Source organism: Ceratotherium simum, chromosome 12, assembly GCF_057802395.1.
Source record: "Ceratotherium simum simum isolate JZ-2026a chromosome 12, ASM5780239v1, whole genome shotgun sequence".
Classification (NCBI taxonomy): domain Eukaryota; kingdom Metazoa; phylum Chordata; class Mammalia; order Perissodactyla; family Rhinocerotidae; genus Ceratotherium; species Ceratotherium simum.
In genome coordinates, this window is record NC_141911.1 from 11,464,607 (window position 1) to 11,479,830 (window position 15,224).

Below are 15,224 nucleotides of genomic sequence, written 5' to 3' on the forward strand. Positions count from 1 at the left end.
CCTGTAGTGGTGGTGCCAGTGTCTGAGGTGTGAGTGTGCACAGAGCAGCTGCTGAGCTAGAGTCCGGGACATCCATGCAATTGAGTGTAGGGGAGGCAAGTGTAGAGGCATGGTAGCCCTGGCCCTGGGGGGATGTAGTGGCAGTTCCTTCTCAGGGTAGGGAGCACATCAATGGTTCCCTGGGGTGGGAAGTGGGGGGCATAGCAGTGGCTTCTTCTTTTGGGGGACACAGCATCATAGACTCCAGGTAGCTCTGCCAGCTGAGGTCAGCATCAGCAAATACTGTGGGAGTCTTCAGTGGTGAAAATTTTGGATGTCCACAGCAGTGGCAAATGCTGCTGGGGTACTTCTTGATCTCCTTTTGCCCCATGGGAAATGTGGGGAGGTCATATTGAGGAAATTCCTCTTGGCAGCGAGCTGTGTCAGGTTGAGGGATGGGGTGATCCAGGTAAGATACTTCCTGTGCTTTTCTCTTCAGCCATCCTCGGTTTTCATGCTCCATTGAGTTGCTGCAAGTTCTTCATTGTATTACACAGCCCTCCCAGTGCTATTTTCATCTGTTTGTAATTCTTTATTCATTACTGGTGTTGTTTTTTGTGGGAGGGACTCCTAGTGTGCTATCTTGCTGAGATCACTTCTCTTCTTTGCTTTTTACTAAGGTTCTTTGAAGTGTTTTCCTTAGTGTCTGCTCTAGGGATTACAATATGCATTTTCAATTTATCACAATCTGCTTTAAATTAATATTGATTTTTGGTGAAAAAAAAACTTTGCATTATTAGTATAGCTCCATTTCTTATGCCCCCTCCTCTGTGCTATTTTTGTCATATATATTTATGTGTGTTATAAACTCACAGTATGATGTTATAATTTCTGCTTTGAACAATCATATGTCTTTTTAAAAAGTTAAGAAAATAAAAGATAATATATATTTGTATTTTATATATATATATATTTTTTTTCTTTTTTAATGTACCTATGTGCTTGCCATTCTCAGTGCTTTTCATTCCTTTTTGTGAACTGGTTACCATCTGGTATCATTTTCTTTCAGCCAGAAGGACTTCCTCTAGTTTTTCCTGTAGCTTAAATCAGATAGAAATAAATTCTCTTTATCTGAAAAAGTATTTATTTCACCTTCATTTTTTAAGAATAGTTTTATTAGATAGAGAATTCTTAGGTGACATTTCCTTTTTTTTTCCCCTAGCACTTTAAATATGTCATTCTGCTGCCTTCCAGCCACCATTGTTTTTGATAAGAAGTCAACCATTGATTGTATTGTTACTGTAAATGTGATTCATCATTTTTTCTCTTGCTGCCTGCAAGGTTATTTCTTTTCTTTGGTTTTCAGTATTTTGACCATGATGTCTAGGTGTGGTTCTCTTTGTGTTTATGCTATGTTGGGTTCATTCAGTTTCTTGACTGTCCTACTCCATTTGGGCTGTTATAACAAAATACCATAGAGTAAGTGGCTTATAAACAACAGGAATTTATTTCCCACTGTTCTGAAGGCTGAGAAGTCCAGGATCAAGGAGCCAGCAGATTTGGTGTCTGGTGAGGACCCGCTTCATAGATGGCTGTCTTTTCACTGAAACCTCACATGGCGAGAGGGAGGAGGGAGCTCTCTCAGGCCTGTTTTATAAGGGTACTAATTCTCTTTCTTTTTCAGATAAATAAAACTGAGGTAATTTGTTTCTATTCAACTTACATGAGCCTCCGTTCTTGTGACCTAATCATTTCCCGAAGGTTCCACCTCCTAATACTATTGCATTGGGTATTAGGTTTCAATATATGAATTTTGGGGGGACACAAATATTCAGACCATAGTATTGACTCTTTAAGTTAATGTTATTTACTAACATTAGGGAATTTTCAACTATTTTTTCTTCGAATAATTTTTCTGTGCCTTTCTCTCTTTCCTCTTCTTTGGGACTTCTATAACATTTATATTTGAACACTTTACATTGTCCGGCAGGCTCTCAGGCTCTGTTCATTTTTCTTAACTCTTTTGGATCTCTTTCTTTGGATTTGATAACTTTTATTGTTCTATCTTCAAATTCACATCTTTCTTCTGCCATCTCAGATCTGCTATTGAACCTATCTAGTGAATTTTCAATCTTACTTCTTGTAGTTTTCAGCTCTAGAAATGCCATTTGATTCTTTTTTATAATTTCCATTTCTCTGTTGAGATTCTCTTTTTGTTGACTTGTTGTTAACATAAATTCCTTTAATTCTTTGAGCATATTTTCCTTTAATTCCTTGAACATAACTATAACAGCTGCTTTGAAGTCTTCGCTAAATGCAACATCTGGGCCCATTTGCAGTCAGAGTCTATTAACTTGTTTTGTGTGGTTAGTTTCCTTTTCTTTGCATATCCAGTAATTTCTAGTTGAAAATTGGACATTGAATCACAAAGCCGGTCACCTCCATGGTGTGCAGCCATTGATATCACTGTGCAATTTGTATTTTTAGTATTTCACTTTGTTTTTTAGTCTGATTCTCTAAGGGTATCCCGTTTCTGCATTGTTTAATGGTCAGGCAATTATTTGGACAGAGGTTATGCTGAGACATTTTGAACCTGTAAACTTTCCACCTTCTGCTGCCCAAGCTGCATGGTTGGAGGAACAAATTCAAATCTACAGCCAGTCGTCAGGTCTACCCTGGCTTTCACTTTTTGCTGTACTCTCTCAGGTCTCCCTGACGCATGCGTATTTTAGCACTCAGTCAGGGATGTATGGGAAGTTTACTGTCTCAGGCCTTTCTTGGCTTTCTTACTTCCAGGATTTCTCCCATTACATTTCTGGGTAATCTTCTGCCCACTCTGAACAGAGGTTATAACCTCAAGCCGGTAAAGCTGTAGTTTTTCACTTTCTGTCTAGAACTGATTCCATGACCTTTAACCCATAAAACTGCAGATTTTCATTTCTCCATCCCAGACCAAGTCTGTCACTCCAGCTGATAAAGCTGCTGGTTTTCACTAACAGCCCTCAAACCAAGCCCCACATTCCCACTGGTAAAGCTGTGATTCTTATCACCCAAGCTACAGGATAGGGGAGGAGAGGACGTAGCACCTCCAAGTAAGAAGACCAGAATGGCCATTCTGATGCAGCAGCAGTTTTTCAAGATTAAACATTTAGTTTATTGTCTGCCTTTGGTCATTTTTCGAGTCCCCTGAAATGGTTGGTTTTGACAACTTTGTCTAATTTTATACTTTTCTTCAGAGGGAAATTTCCCATTTTCTCATACCACCATTCCTGAAGTGAATTTTGGACTGGATTATTTTAATGTTTCTTCCACTTAAACATTCTTTTGCCCATAGCTTTTGATTTTGATCAGAAAGTTACTGGTGTCAGGAGGCTGATGTAGACACAATGAAAGAGAGCTCCAAATTTTGCATAAGTCACCTCAAATTGTGCAAAAATAAATAGGGGAGCCAGTGAGGCTGAACATTGAACTGGGCGTTTCAAAGCTGGGGTCTGGTCTCAGTGCAGCCCTGAGAGCGCTCTCTGAGGTTCTCTAACAAAAGTGTTTAAAAAGGAGACCCCTAGCCTCACCTAACACATCTCACTGCTTCTGATCTTCTCCCCTGGGTCCTGCCCCCACCTCCCGTCTGCCTTTCTCATGGATTCTATGACTCTCTGAAGGTGAAAATGGCTGAAATTAACTTTCACTTCTGCTCAGACATCTGAAACCCAAGAGCAAGGTCATTTCCTTGTTCTTTTCTGAGTGACTGCTGGAGTCCATTTTTGTTGTTTTTCTTTTTCAATGCCTGTCTTTTGGAGGTGGACAGAAAGGTGAAGATGTTTTTCCAGACCACACAAAGGCCAGCTTACCTTGAACCTCCCCTCCCTGCAAACTCTCACATCCCCTCTCACTCCAAGCTTGAATAAATGAGCCAGAGTCAGAGGAAAATGGATTTTCTCCTTAGCAAAGTGGATTTCCTGCTCCCCACTATATTCTCTATATCCTTAGGTCCAAGTATATAAAAGTTGTCCAAAGGTCACTTATTTAGTCCCCACTGATAAAAACATTAGACATAAGTCAAACAGCATCATTGGATCCTTGTTCAGTAAAAGCCTCCATCTAGATATCTGCCTCGAAGAGTCTGTAGGATTCTTAGTCACAAATCACATTCGAGGCCTTCTCCCTGGTAACTCCCCCCAATAATCCCTGATGGAGTTATTCCTCCTGCCTCTGGTCTAATATTGTGCCTTGTTGAGGCTTCTGTGGCTGCACTTACCATATCCCATACCCCATTATAATTGTCAGTCTAGCAGACCCCCTTCCCATGACCATCAGAGGAGGGTCATGTCTATTTCTGTCTTTACCCTCAGCCTCTAGTGCGTGCTTACCACAGAGCAAACACTCACAAAAGTTTGTTGTGTTAGTTGAATTGAAATAACAAGACAATAATCTTATCTCAAATCAGTAACTTTTGAAATCATAAGTTTAAGGAGTTTGGGATTTTTTCAACTTGTGTTTAATGCTTAGGTTTAACTCTCAGGTGCCAGGAGGTGAATATAATAATCAATTCATAATAGGTATGATTCACTGAGCATGGCTGGTTCTGAACACTCTTCTGGGCCCTTTGCTACCCAGGATAGAAGAAGACAAAGCAGTTTTAAAGATAAGATTTGAGACTTAGTTTAGACATATTCACATCAGCTACCAGTTATTTGAAGTTTACTATGTGCTAAATACTGTAATAGATACTTTTTATGCATTAATCCACTTATTCTCATAAAAACCTTTTGGGGAAATGAAGCAGATAGTTTCCAGGGAGACTTAGATCCTAAGAACTCTATGTTGCTGCTGTTGTTGCTGTGCACATCTGTCAGAAAGCTCTTTCCTACCAGGAACTAACAGCGAGGTATTGTCTTAGTCCTAAAATCCAAGGAAAGAAACTGCATGAGGAAACTGAGATTCTGGATTGTGATGCCAGGCCAGGAGTAGAAGCAGGCCTATCTGAATTCTATCCGCCTCAAGGTTTCCAGACATAGAGGCAGGAGAAGAGCCCCCCCATTGGCTCCCTTTGGTCCATGTGTCAGAAAGCAGGCGAGCAATGGCTCACCATGTCTGGATGGACAAACAAGTCTCCCGAGGTCATCTCAGCAACCTTCTTGGTCCTGTTGGTCCCTCAGCTGGTGTAGTACAGGACAACATCTCACCACTCTAGATGTTAGGGTCCCTTCCCCACCTCCTCCATCATTCTCTGCTCCTCTGAGTTTTCATAGCCAAGTGAAGCAGCACAATTGAAGAGGCCCTGAGATCAGAATCAACAACTGGCTAGAGTGCTATAAAAAAGAAACAGGGAATTAGCATTTACTTATTGAGAGCCAATTCTGTGCCTGTCACTCACACCCATTCTATCATTTGTGCTCATAGGATCTTATGGGCTAGGTGTTATCAGCACTTTTTGGAAGATGAAGCAAAACCAATACGGCTGAGAGAATGGCTGCCCTGGCTCCCACGAATGGCACAGGCAGCAGAGCCCAAGCTCTTTCTTGTCTTGCAGACAAATGTGGCCAGCCAGGGCGAAATACCCTGTAGAGTTAGCTTGACTCTGCGAGGCTCGGTACAGGAAAAACACCACCTGTGTTGTCAAACCAAAAGCCCACGAGAAAACTTTCTGGGGGCGGAGGGGCGTTATGACCAATGTGGCCTGGGGCAGGAGAAAGACCAGCTGCCTGTGGCCCTTTCTCATGGGCTTTTCTGGGACAGTGGTGCCCACTGGGCCCAGTGAGCCCTTGGAAGCTTTCTGAAGCACCCGGGTGGAGGGGCGGGGCTCCTTGGGGGCGGCTGGTGAGGCTCTGACCACAGACCGGGGAACCTGCCATCTCCGCCTGGTGCTTGCTGCCTGCAGGAAGCCACGAGCTCCGTGAACTGATTGAGACGACTAGGATGGGCTTTTCCTTTGGGATTACATCAGGTTATAGCTAGAAGGCTGCGTCACCACAAGGGCGCTGGGATTTGAAGAACTATGGTGAAAAGCCACTGAGCATCGCCAAGGTAAGACTCTACATCTTCTGCCTTCCTGATCGTCTCATTTCCTTCAACTGTGCAAACAGTGCTCTGAGGCCTGTAGCTGGGAGAGCGGGCAGGAACATCACTGTGGAGGCTATAGACAGAGAGAGAAGACATTAATGTGATCTGAGCCACAGCTATGAATAGACTGCCCCATTGTTTGTTTGTTTCTATTTTAGAGAGATTTTTCATTTATAAAAATTCATCTGGGTAGACTCTGCTTCTTGGGCTTTCTAAGCTGGAAAAGGCAGTGGATGTGCCACAGAGAAAAGACAGGAGAAGGCTGTGGGGTGGAGAGATGGGTGGGCACACACGTGGCAGCTGTGGGCACCAATCATGTTACTCAGCTTCCCTAAAAGTGACAGTATTGACATTTACGATGCAGAGCTGACAGGGGCTGGCAGTGATGTATGCAGAGTGTCTGACTCAAGGTCAATGATTGGGTGTTGCTTTTGTTTTATTTTGTTTGTTTTTGAATCAAGTTTTCCATTTTTCAGATACCATGGGTAGGGTGACGGAATAGATTTAATGATGATCTTTTGCCTAAGAGCTCTATTTTGGCCAACTTCGAAAAGGAAAGAATAACTGATAATATATGTTGAGAAAATTTTTTAAATTCTAGGGTTTTGACAACTTTTCTAGTCATTTTCTAATTGTCCATTGCTTCCACCCTCAACTATCCACATTACCAAGGAACCAAAGAATTGTTATTGTCGTGCTCCATAGTTATAGACAAGAATTCTGCATGATACATGTAGATACTCCCCCCTTCAGGACGGGAGCTTGATTCCCCTCACTTTGAGTGAGGACTGGATGTAGACCAGAGTATGGGAAGGGAGAAACGGTAACTCCATATTGGAGAATCCTGACAGACTCCACCAGCAGCAGGTGATCAGGTTAACAGAGTAACCCGCAATGCCAGTCGAGTCATGAGAAAACATCAGACAAACCCAAATTCAGGGACAGTCTACTGAATATTAGACCTTAAAAATTGTCAGGGTCATGAAAAGCGAGGAAAGATGGGGAAACGATGACACATCAGAGGAGAGTAAGGAGACACGACAACTAAGTCCAGAATTCACATCCTGGATTGGACTGGATCCTGGAAAAAAAAGTCATTGGTAAAAGTAGACGAAATCTAAATAAAGTCTGGAGTTTAATTAATATCATTGTACCAATGTGATTTCTTAGTTCTGGCAAATGTAGCATGTTAGGTAAGATGTTAATATTAGGAGAAGGTGAGGGAAGGGCATATGGAAAGTTTCTATAGTGTCTTTGTAATTTTATTGTAAACCTAAAATTAGCCCAAAATAAAATGATAAAAACAATTTATCTTCATCCTGCCTGAAGGCAGAAATGGTCAAAATCTGAACATGCTTGGGAAAGCTGGCATCCATGGCCCAGTGGTCCCCACTGTCTCTTGAACATTCTGGAACATACCAGGCCTTTTGCATTTTTTACCATTCTCTTTCCCAACCCCCACCTTATTCCTGGAAAGCTCTTTATCTCCCTCTCCTCATGGTATTTCTCATCATTCATCTAATTTTTCATTCAGCACATGCTTTCTGAGCCCTCACTCTGTGTCAGAGTGTTTAGGACTAAGTCCCCCACCCTCTGTCTGCCCGGCAGAGCTCACTGTGCTGATTCAGGCTCTCGGGGCTCCAAGCACATGCCCAGCTACCCAAACATGACCCCTCCCTGGTAAGGAAGCAGAAGGCCGAGAATGGAGGCAAGTGAAGGCCAGACACTGTGTGGAATACTGGATGGATTCTGCCATCCTCGGGGCTCAACCATCCCCACAGAATCTGTGGCCAGTCAAGCAGCTGTGAGGTGTGCTGGAAAACACTTTCCTGCGAGTGAAGCTGTGTCCCGAGGGATGCAGAGTGGGACTCGAAGAGCCAACTCCTGCTTGAGTGACAACCTGGCCTGGGAGCCCACTCTACTGCCCTAGAATCTGCAGCAGCCAGAGGAGGCCACCAGGGGCCAGCATCCTTGCTTGTAAGGTCCAGCTGTGTGGAGAAGCTTGATATGCCCCCACCATCCCCCCCCACACCCCCCACAGGCCCCGCAGAGCAGGTGTGCCCTTGCTCAAAGATGATGTCTCAGCTAGATTAGAGAAATGCTTCAGAAGCAGGTGAGAAAGAAGAAAGAATTATGAAGCCATAGGAAGACAGCACTTAGATGAAAATCACACCACTTAGATGAAGATCAAAACTAAAGAGCTGCAATTACCACTGGGCCTAAAGTACCTTCCTGTCACATCTCCTGCTTCCCCCACTGCCAACCTGAATGCTTTGACTACAGCAGCCACGCACTGCTTCTGGAAAGCACCAGGCCAGGCTCCTGCTAGTCCCTCTGCCCAGGATCCCCTCCCCGCTGTCTCATCTAGGTAAGTCCCACTTGTTCTAATTCTCAGGACCCATGCCAATGTCTTCTCTTCAGTCACCAGTGCCCAAATCACCCCCTGTGTCCCCGTGAACCTCCAGCACGTGCTTAAAGCTATTTGTTTGCAGGTCTGCTGCCCTTCTGGGCCTGAGCTCCTCCAGGACAGGGACCAGGCCCTCCATCCCTTCCCCTCTGGGTCCCAGCACCCAGAACAGTGCCTGGCACAGGGTGGGTACCCCGTGAAATGGCTCTTGAGTGAAAGAAACGAGGACAAATTCTTGAATGCAAGTGAAGATTAAGACATGAGGAAGAAAGCTTGAAGGAGGAAAAACGTGTAAGATTTAGGGATCACCCTTAGCCACAATGAGCTCTGATGCCATCGCCACATGAGGGTTTTAACGAGGGTCCTTGCAGAAGGAGACCGGTGTCACTAGGTCTCTGGCATGTTTTGCTCCCTACAAGGCAGTGTGGGCCAGAGGACAGTGGGCCTTGGGGCCAGCCAGTTTGTGCTAGACCTGGCTCTGCCACTTGCCAGCTGGGGGAGTGTGAGCAGATGACCGAGCTCTCTGTGAAATGGGAACAGTCGCACACAGCTCCAAGCACGGATATGAGAACTAAATTGAACAAGATGATGAGAGCACGGAGACTGAGGTGTAGAAGAGGCTCTGCCATGGTCCCTGCTGCTCCTGGGTGACCCCTGATCCCCACAGGCCACTGTGTGGCTCATGGGTGCTCCTTCACCAGAGGGCTGAAGCTTCCAAAACCACCTGGTGGAAGAAGATTCTCTCGGGTGCCTCGTCATCACAGCTCTCTGCTAGCCTCTCTGCACATCTTGATACCTGGCTGCTGGGCCAGGACCAGGGTGAGGCAAGTGAGGCACCAGGGGTGCAAAATCTAAGGAGGCCCTCCCTCTCAGGGTCGCTCAAGTGCAGGGAATGTTCGTGTATGTTCGTGGAGTGTCTACAAGGGTATGAGATGATCTGAGCTTAATGGATTAAGTCAGGAGTTCTGACCTCTGGGACCATGGACCCCTGATGAGTTTCATGGGGCCTATGAGCTCCTGGAGCTTGTATGCAAGCTTTTGTGGACATGCACACTCTTCTGCAAAGAGCATTTATGGCTTTCAGCAGATTCCTAAAGGATCTGCCAACCCCAAAACATTTGAAATCACCAAGTCCAATATTTAGTAAGAATAATTTAATTTTATCTCTCAGTGTGTTGTAGATATGAGGAAGTGGAAAGAGGTTGGGCATAGGAGTAAAACAAAGCAGCCGTGGCTGAACGGTTCTGTAGCGTAGAGGCTGGACGCCGGGCCTTGTGGACCAGAGGGCCTGAGTTCAAGGTTCAGGCCTGCTGCTTCCTGGCCGTGCGACCTTGGACAAGTCACCAAATGTCTTCATGAAATAACAATAGTTTGACCTCACTTTGTACTGACATCCTTACCTACCTCAAGTCTTATTTCTTTATTTGTTGATAATAGCACATCGCAGGGTTATAAAAATTAAACCCCAAAGCCCTAATTCTAGGTGAGTTGAAACTGAAGAGTACACAATATTTCCATCTGGATTCTACTCAGGTCTCCATGTAAGAATCACCAGAGGAGTCCTTGCAACTTGAAAAGGCACATTTCACATTGTAACTTCTTTGACTTTTTTTAATGCACAGTACTTATTTTGAAATCTCGAAAAGGGAGGGAGAGCGTGGTTTTGTTATGATTCTCAAAAGAGGAAATGAGTTTAATAAGATTGAGAAACATGAATCTAGACATTTTGGGTGTTCACCTGTATCAAGCTAGTCAGTCTGAGAGCTGTGTCTGGATCTCAGTGCTGGAGTGTCCAGGAATCGCACCCCTGAATCAGGCTCCGACACTCTCTTGGCGAGGGCACGCCGTCCTGGGCTCGTGCTGAAGGCTGCTGTAAGGACCTAGGTGGGAAACTCACTGTGGCATTGTTGCTGCTACGCCATTGAGCCTGCGCTCACCATCCCACTCAGAACCACCCTAGGAGGAGCTGAGAGAGAATTACTCTCAGATTCCAGACCTGGAAAATCCATGCTTCTCTGGAGCAACGGATGTCCTAAGGACACTGACTCTTAAAACTGATAATTTCCCACTCTGCTTTGGACTCCGGGACCCCTAAAGCCAAAGCTGCCTCTAACCATTAGCAATTGGATCTCATGGTCTGTACTTCTGTGTACCAGCTGTGCCCTCAAATTTGCTTTGTGGCCCTAACTTACCCTTTCGTCTGATTTCTTCATCTATTTTTCTCTCCTATTGTTTTGTATTTATTTTTACAAGTGGACTCAAATCTATTTAGAAACACCAGGAAATGAATAAATAAACAAGAACAGGACAGAATATTTGAAAGAGCTTGATGCATGGTGTGGGCACTCAATAAGAATTAGTTCCCTTTCTGTGTACAAAACAGAAAACCCTATTATATTTTTTTACCAAGGGGGCCAATTTATGGTGACATATTCAGCTGTGAGTCTATTATAGTTACACAAATAGCCTAAATTTCAACTATTTTTACAGATCTTCCACCTTGTATTGTTACAAAGATTATATATAATTATTTCATGCAAAGATTCCTTTCATTCCTGCAATGTCTATAGTACAACACAATGTTTTTAATAAAATAAATTCATTTTGTTAAAAAAATTTCATTTGAAGATGGGATCAAAAGTAATAAACAAATTTCATGATTTTATTTGGGTGGCCTTATGGGAAAGGCTGAACTCTCCTTTTCCTACATGTTAACATGGAAAAGGAAACTTTTCCGGTTTGCAGTATCTGTCAGTCTGTCTGAGAGACTCCCGGGCCCCTGTCAGTGCAGTGGGGAAGTGTTAGGTTAAGATAGATAGTATCTTCTAGATGAGAGCAGTGGTGTGCTGTTAACCGTTTCACAACCAGCTTTCCGGGGAAACAAATGCACACGTGTAGCCATACATAAATTTATTATACCTTTTACTGGTATAAAGGATATGTAATACATAGTTTACGAATAGTAACAAAATATAAGATATCCTTTATTATGAATACCATATAGCCAGTTGATTCTCCATAGAATGCTTTTGTTGACTTTTGCCAAACTCCTGTATCTGTAGTTAAGCAAGGGTGCAATTGATGCAAGAGTGTAGTGTTGGCATGAACATTCGTTGATCTTTTCATTTGTGTTAAGAAGTAAGACCAAAGTGAGACAACAAAGACGTCTTGGAACTGCACCATTAGTCAGTGATGTGACTGACTTCTTTGCTGAATTGAATAATAGTTTCTAATCACTCAAAAAAAAATGTCATCAATTTTTTTGGTGCTATTCACAGCTACAAACAGGATATGTTTTTAAGCTTAATCTACATTAACATTTTTTCCATCACTGTGTTAAGTCTGGAAAATCAACAAACGAATCACCCCAGATTTGTAGCACTTGCCTAATCCTGTGGTGTAAACACTCCAAGCTGCCAACATGACTGAATATGAAGCTGGGAAGAGATGTGCTGCAGCACACCATTATACAGTGTTTCCACCATACAGATAGAATTGACGTGAGCAACCTCAGGAGCAGAGCTAAGAGTAAAACGTAGTAAAATAAGAAGGAAGTGATAAGATTTTAGTGTTTATTACCTTTGTTTTTAATATAATTCATTTAATTATATTTTATATAATTTAATTTTAGATAATTTTAATTTTTTGTGGTTAAATTTGGAATAATGATGTGCTTAACAAATGGCTCAAAAAATTCCCTGAAATTTAACAATTGGCTCTTACAAATTGGCACGAGCAGGCCCTGGTACACCGCTAAGAGGCAGAATATCTCAGTGCCAAACTGCGGATCAGCATCCTCTCTGCGTTTGATTTTGCTGAGCCAGGACAAGTGGAGAAGAACCTGCCTCCTGGGCTTTCCTGAGTCCTGAGGCTGGCAGAAGAGGCCCAGATACCCAGGTGGTCCTGCTGTGTGCTCGGTGGCAGGGAAAGATTGGGGGGTGCACGGCCCTGGATGGAAACCTTCCTACAGCTGCCGTGTCCCTGTACCAGTTGCTGCAGCTGGTGACCTAATTCTTGGAGACCATGGACCCCTGATGAGTTTCACGGAGCCTATGAGCTCTCTGAACCTGCCTGCAAGCTTTTGTGGACATGGGGAACTCTTCTGCAAAGAACATTTATGGTTTTTATCAGATTTCATCAAATCGGGAAGGTTTGGGGCTGCTGGCACTGGAAGGATTGGCTTCTGGTTTACTCCCAAGGGGAGAAGGTGGTTTTTCCATATTCTCTTGGATCAACGTAGGATTCTCTTCCTGTTCCGAGAACCATGCAGGGCAGCGCTCACCTGGGAGGTGTGTCACTTGTGTCAGCTAGAGGTATGAGGCAGAGATGTTTCCTCGAGTGGGCCAGGGCTCAGTGAAGTACAGAGGGTTCTTGTTGGCAACTGTCTGAGACTGTGATTGGTGCGGAGACACCTGCTCATGTCTCTCTTGACAACCGGGTCCGGTGGCCCTATCACAGGTGCAGAGGAGGGAAGGGGGACTGCATCCATATTTCTGCTGGGGCCTCACCTCAGCTGAAGCTGCTTGCTGCCTGGGCTGCTGGTGACAGGGGCCAGCTCCCACCTTCCCCTCTTGGTCAAATGAATCTTCCCAAGCTCCTTTGCTCCACGTTGTCACCAAGACAAGCATCCTCTGAGGACTAGCAAATAGGAAGTGAAAATAGCACCCCCAGAGAGGCTCCTAGCTCGGAGGTGAGAGAACAGGCCCTGTTACTGATGTCTCCCTCGCACCTGGGGCCCTGGCCTTCAGGAGGATCTCATTTGTTTGCATAATAAGGTCACACTCCTCTGTGGCATAGAAAAAAGGGTTTAAAACCTCTCTCCACAAGGCCTCTTGATGAGGGTGAGCGTGGATTGCAGTGGGTCAATGCAACATTCATTGCATCCATGCAAAATGACTTTGCAGTATTCATCTCAGCGGCTTAGAGCCTTCTGTTGTAAAACCAGGTTCCCCTGATTGCTGCCTACATGTAAAGCCTCTCTCTTGGGATGTGCACGCCGCCCCTCTCCCTATCCCCCTCTCCCTATATGTAAGAAAATGGACATCTCCACGTCTGATCTTTTTTTTTTCTATTGATTGAAAAGCTTGTTGACACTTGAGTGAAGAAAAAGGCATAAAAAAGAATGTGGGAGAAATATGGGCCTTAAAAAGCTGGTTTTGTCCATATGTATACAATAGTACCCCTTATCCACAGGGCATACATTTCAAGACCCCAGTGGATGCCTGGAACTGAGGATAGTACTGAACCCTATGTATACTATGTTTTTTCCTATACATACATACCTACGATAAAGCTTAATTTATAAATTAGGCACAGTAAGAGATTAACAACAATAACTAGTAATAAAATAGAACAATTATAACAATATACTGTAATAAAAGTTATGCGAATGTGGTCTCTCTCTCTCTCAAAATATCTTATTGTGCTGTACTCACCCTTCTTCTTGTGATGATGTGAGGTGATGCAGCGCCTACCTGATGAGATGAAGTGAGGGGAATGACACAGGATTGTCACGCAGCATCCCAGGCAGGACAGAGAGGGACAGTGCAAGATTTCATCATGCTGCTCAGAATGATGCGCAATTTAAAATTTATGAATTGTTTATTTCTGGAATTTTCCCTTTAATATTTTCGAACCGTGGTTGACCGTGGTTAGCTGAAACCACAGAAAGTGAAACCGTGAATAAGGGGGGCCTACTGTAATGTAGTAAAGTTTATACTTAAGATCTTTTATGAATCTTCATGGTTAAATACTTTTAGTTCATTGCCGGTGGGAGTGACTGCTAGCCAATCTCCACTGAACATGTGCTCAAAAACTGTTTCCAACGTGGTGATCCGTGTTTGAGGTCGGCCTGAGTGACTGAGCAGTGTGCCCTTATCTCCCAGCCTGTGAGATTCAGCCTGAGAAGGGAGCACTTGCAGTGTGAGCCTTGGGTATCCTGGCAGTCTCTGGCATGCGGTGTTGGGGTGAGGGGTCCATTTTGGACTCTGTTTTAAGGGTTTTATAACTAGAAAGATAAAAAAGAGGACATCTCTGCAGACAAGGGGGTTATTGATACAGCGTGTGCTCATACACAGACACAGACACAGACACACAAGCACACATAGAAACACACATGCACAAACACACAGGTTCATACATACACATGGATACACAGACACACACACATGCTCAGACACACATATATTTATCAAGAACAACAAAACCACCCATCACAGCAAATGCCATTGCAACAAAAGTGAATGAATAAATTCTGCCCCATAAAGAGATTTCCAGGCCTCACCTATTTTGTAGAAATCTAGTCACTGGAGCACCATCCTCCTCAAAGTTCTTCTCATTCTTCATACTTTCTGTCGTACTAAGTTTTCTGTCATGAAATGGCAAAAAATCTCTGTCTTCCACTTTGAGCAGGTATTGAGGAGGCAGAGAGCATCCATCTCCTACTCGCCTCGGCCCAGAGCCCAGCCTGGCGTGTTCCCCACGGGGACACCGTGGGTGGGGGACGGAGTCAGAGGAGGGACTGCAGAGCAGTGGATGAGGGAGATGAAGGAGGTGCCAGGTCTGCCGCTCTCCCGGGACTTGGCGTTACTTTCCTGCCTCCACATGGAAGGGGCGGGTCTGAAACCCTGGGGACCCCTGCCAGTCTTTCACCCCCTGCTAAGGGCGACTATCATCCCCCCGCATCTCCAGGAGAAGGCTTGTTCCCTGCAGAAGAAACTTGAAGTGGGGGAAGCAGGAGTCTTAGCAAAGGCCGGAGGACAATTTTAACACTCACAGG

At 44.3% G+C, this 15,224-nt stretch overlaps 1 protein-coding gene across 2 annotated transcripts in view; it reads left to right on the forward strand.

Annotated features, from left to right (window-relative positions):
- Nucleotides 1–5,843: 5,843 nt before the first annotated feature.
- The window catches only part of BLK (BLK proto-oncogene, Src family tyrosine kinase), a 75,949-nt gene continuing 66,568 nt past the window's right edge, over nucleotides 5,844–15,224 (forward strand). For both annotated transcript variants that reach the window (XM_087437397.1, XM_087437399.1), the window contains exon 1: nucleotides 5,844–6,003. The gene's annotated coding sequence lies outside the window, so the exon portion shown is untranslated. The remainder of the gene's footprint in view (nucleotides 6,004–15,224) is intronic.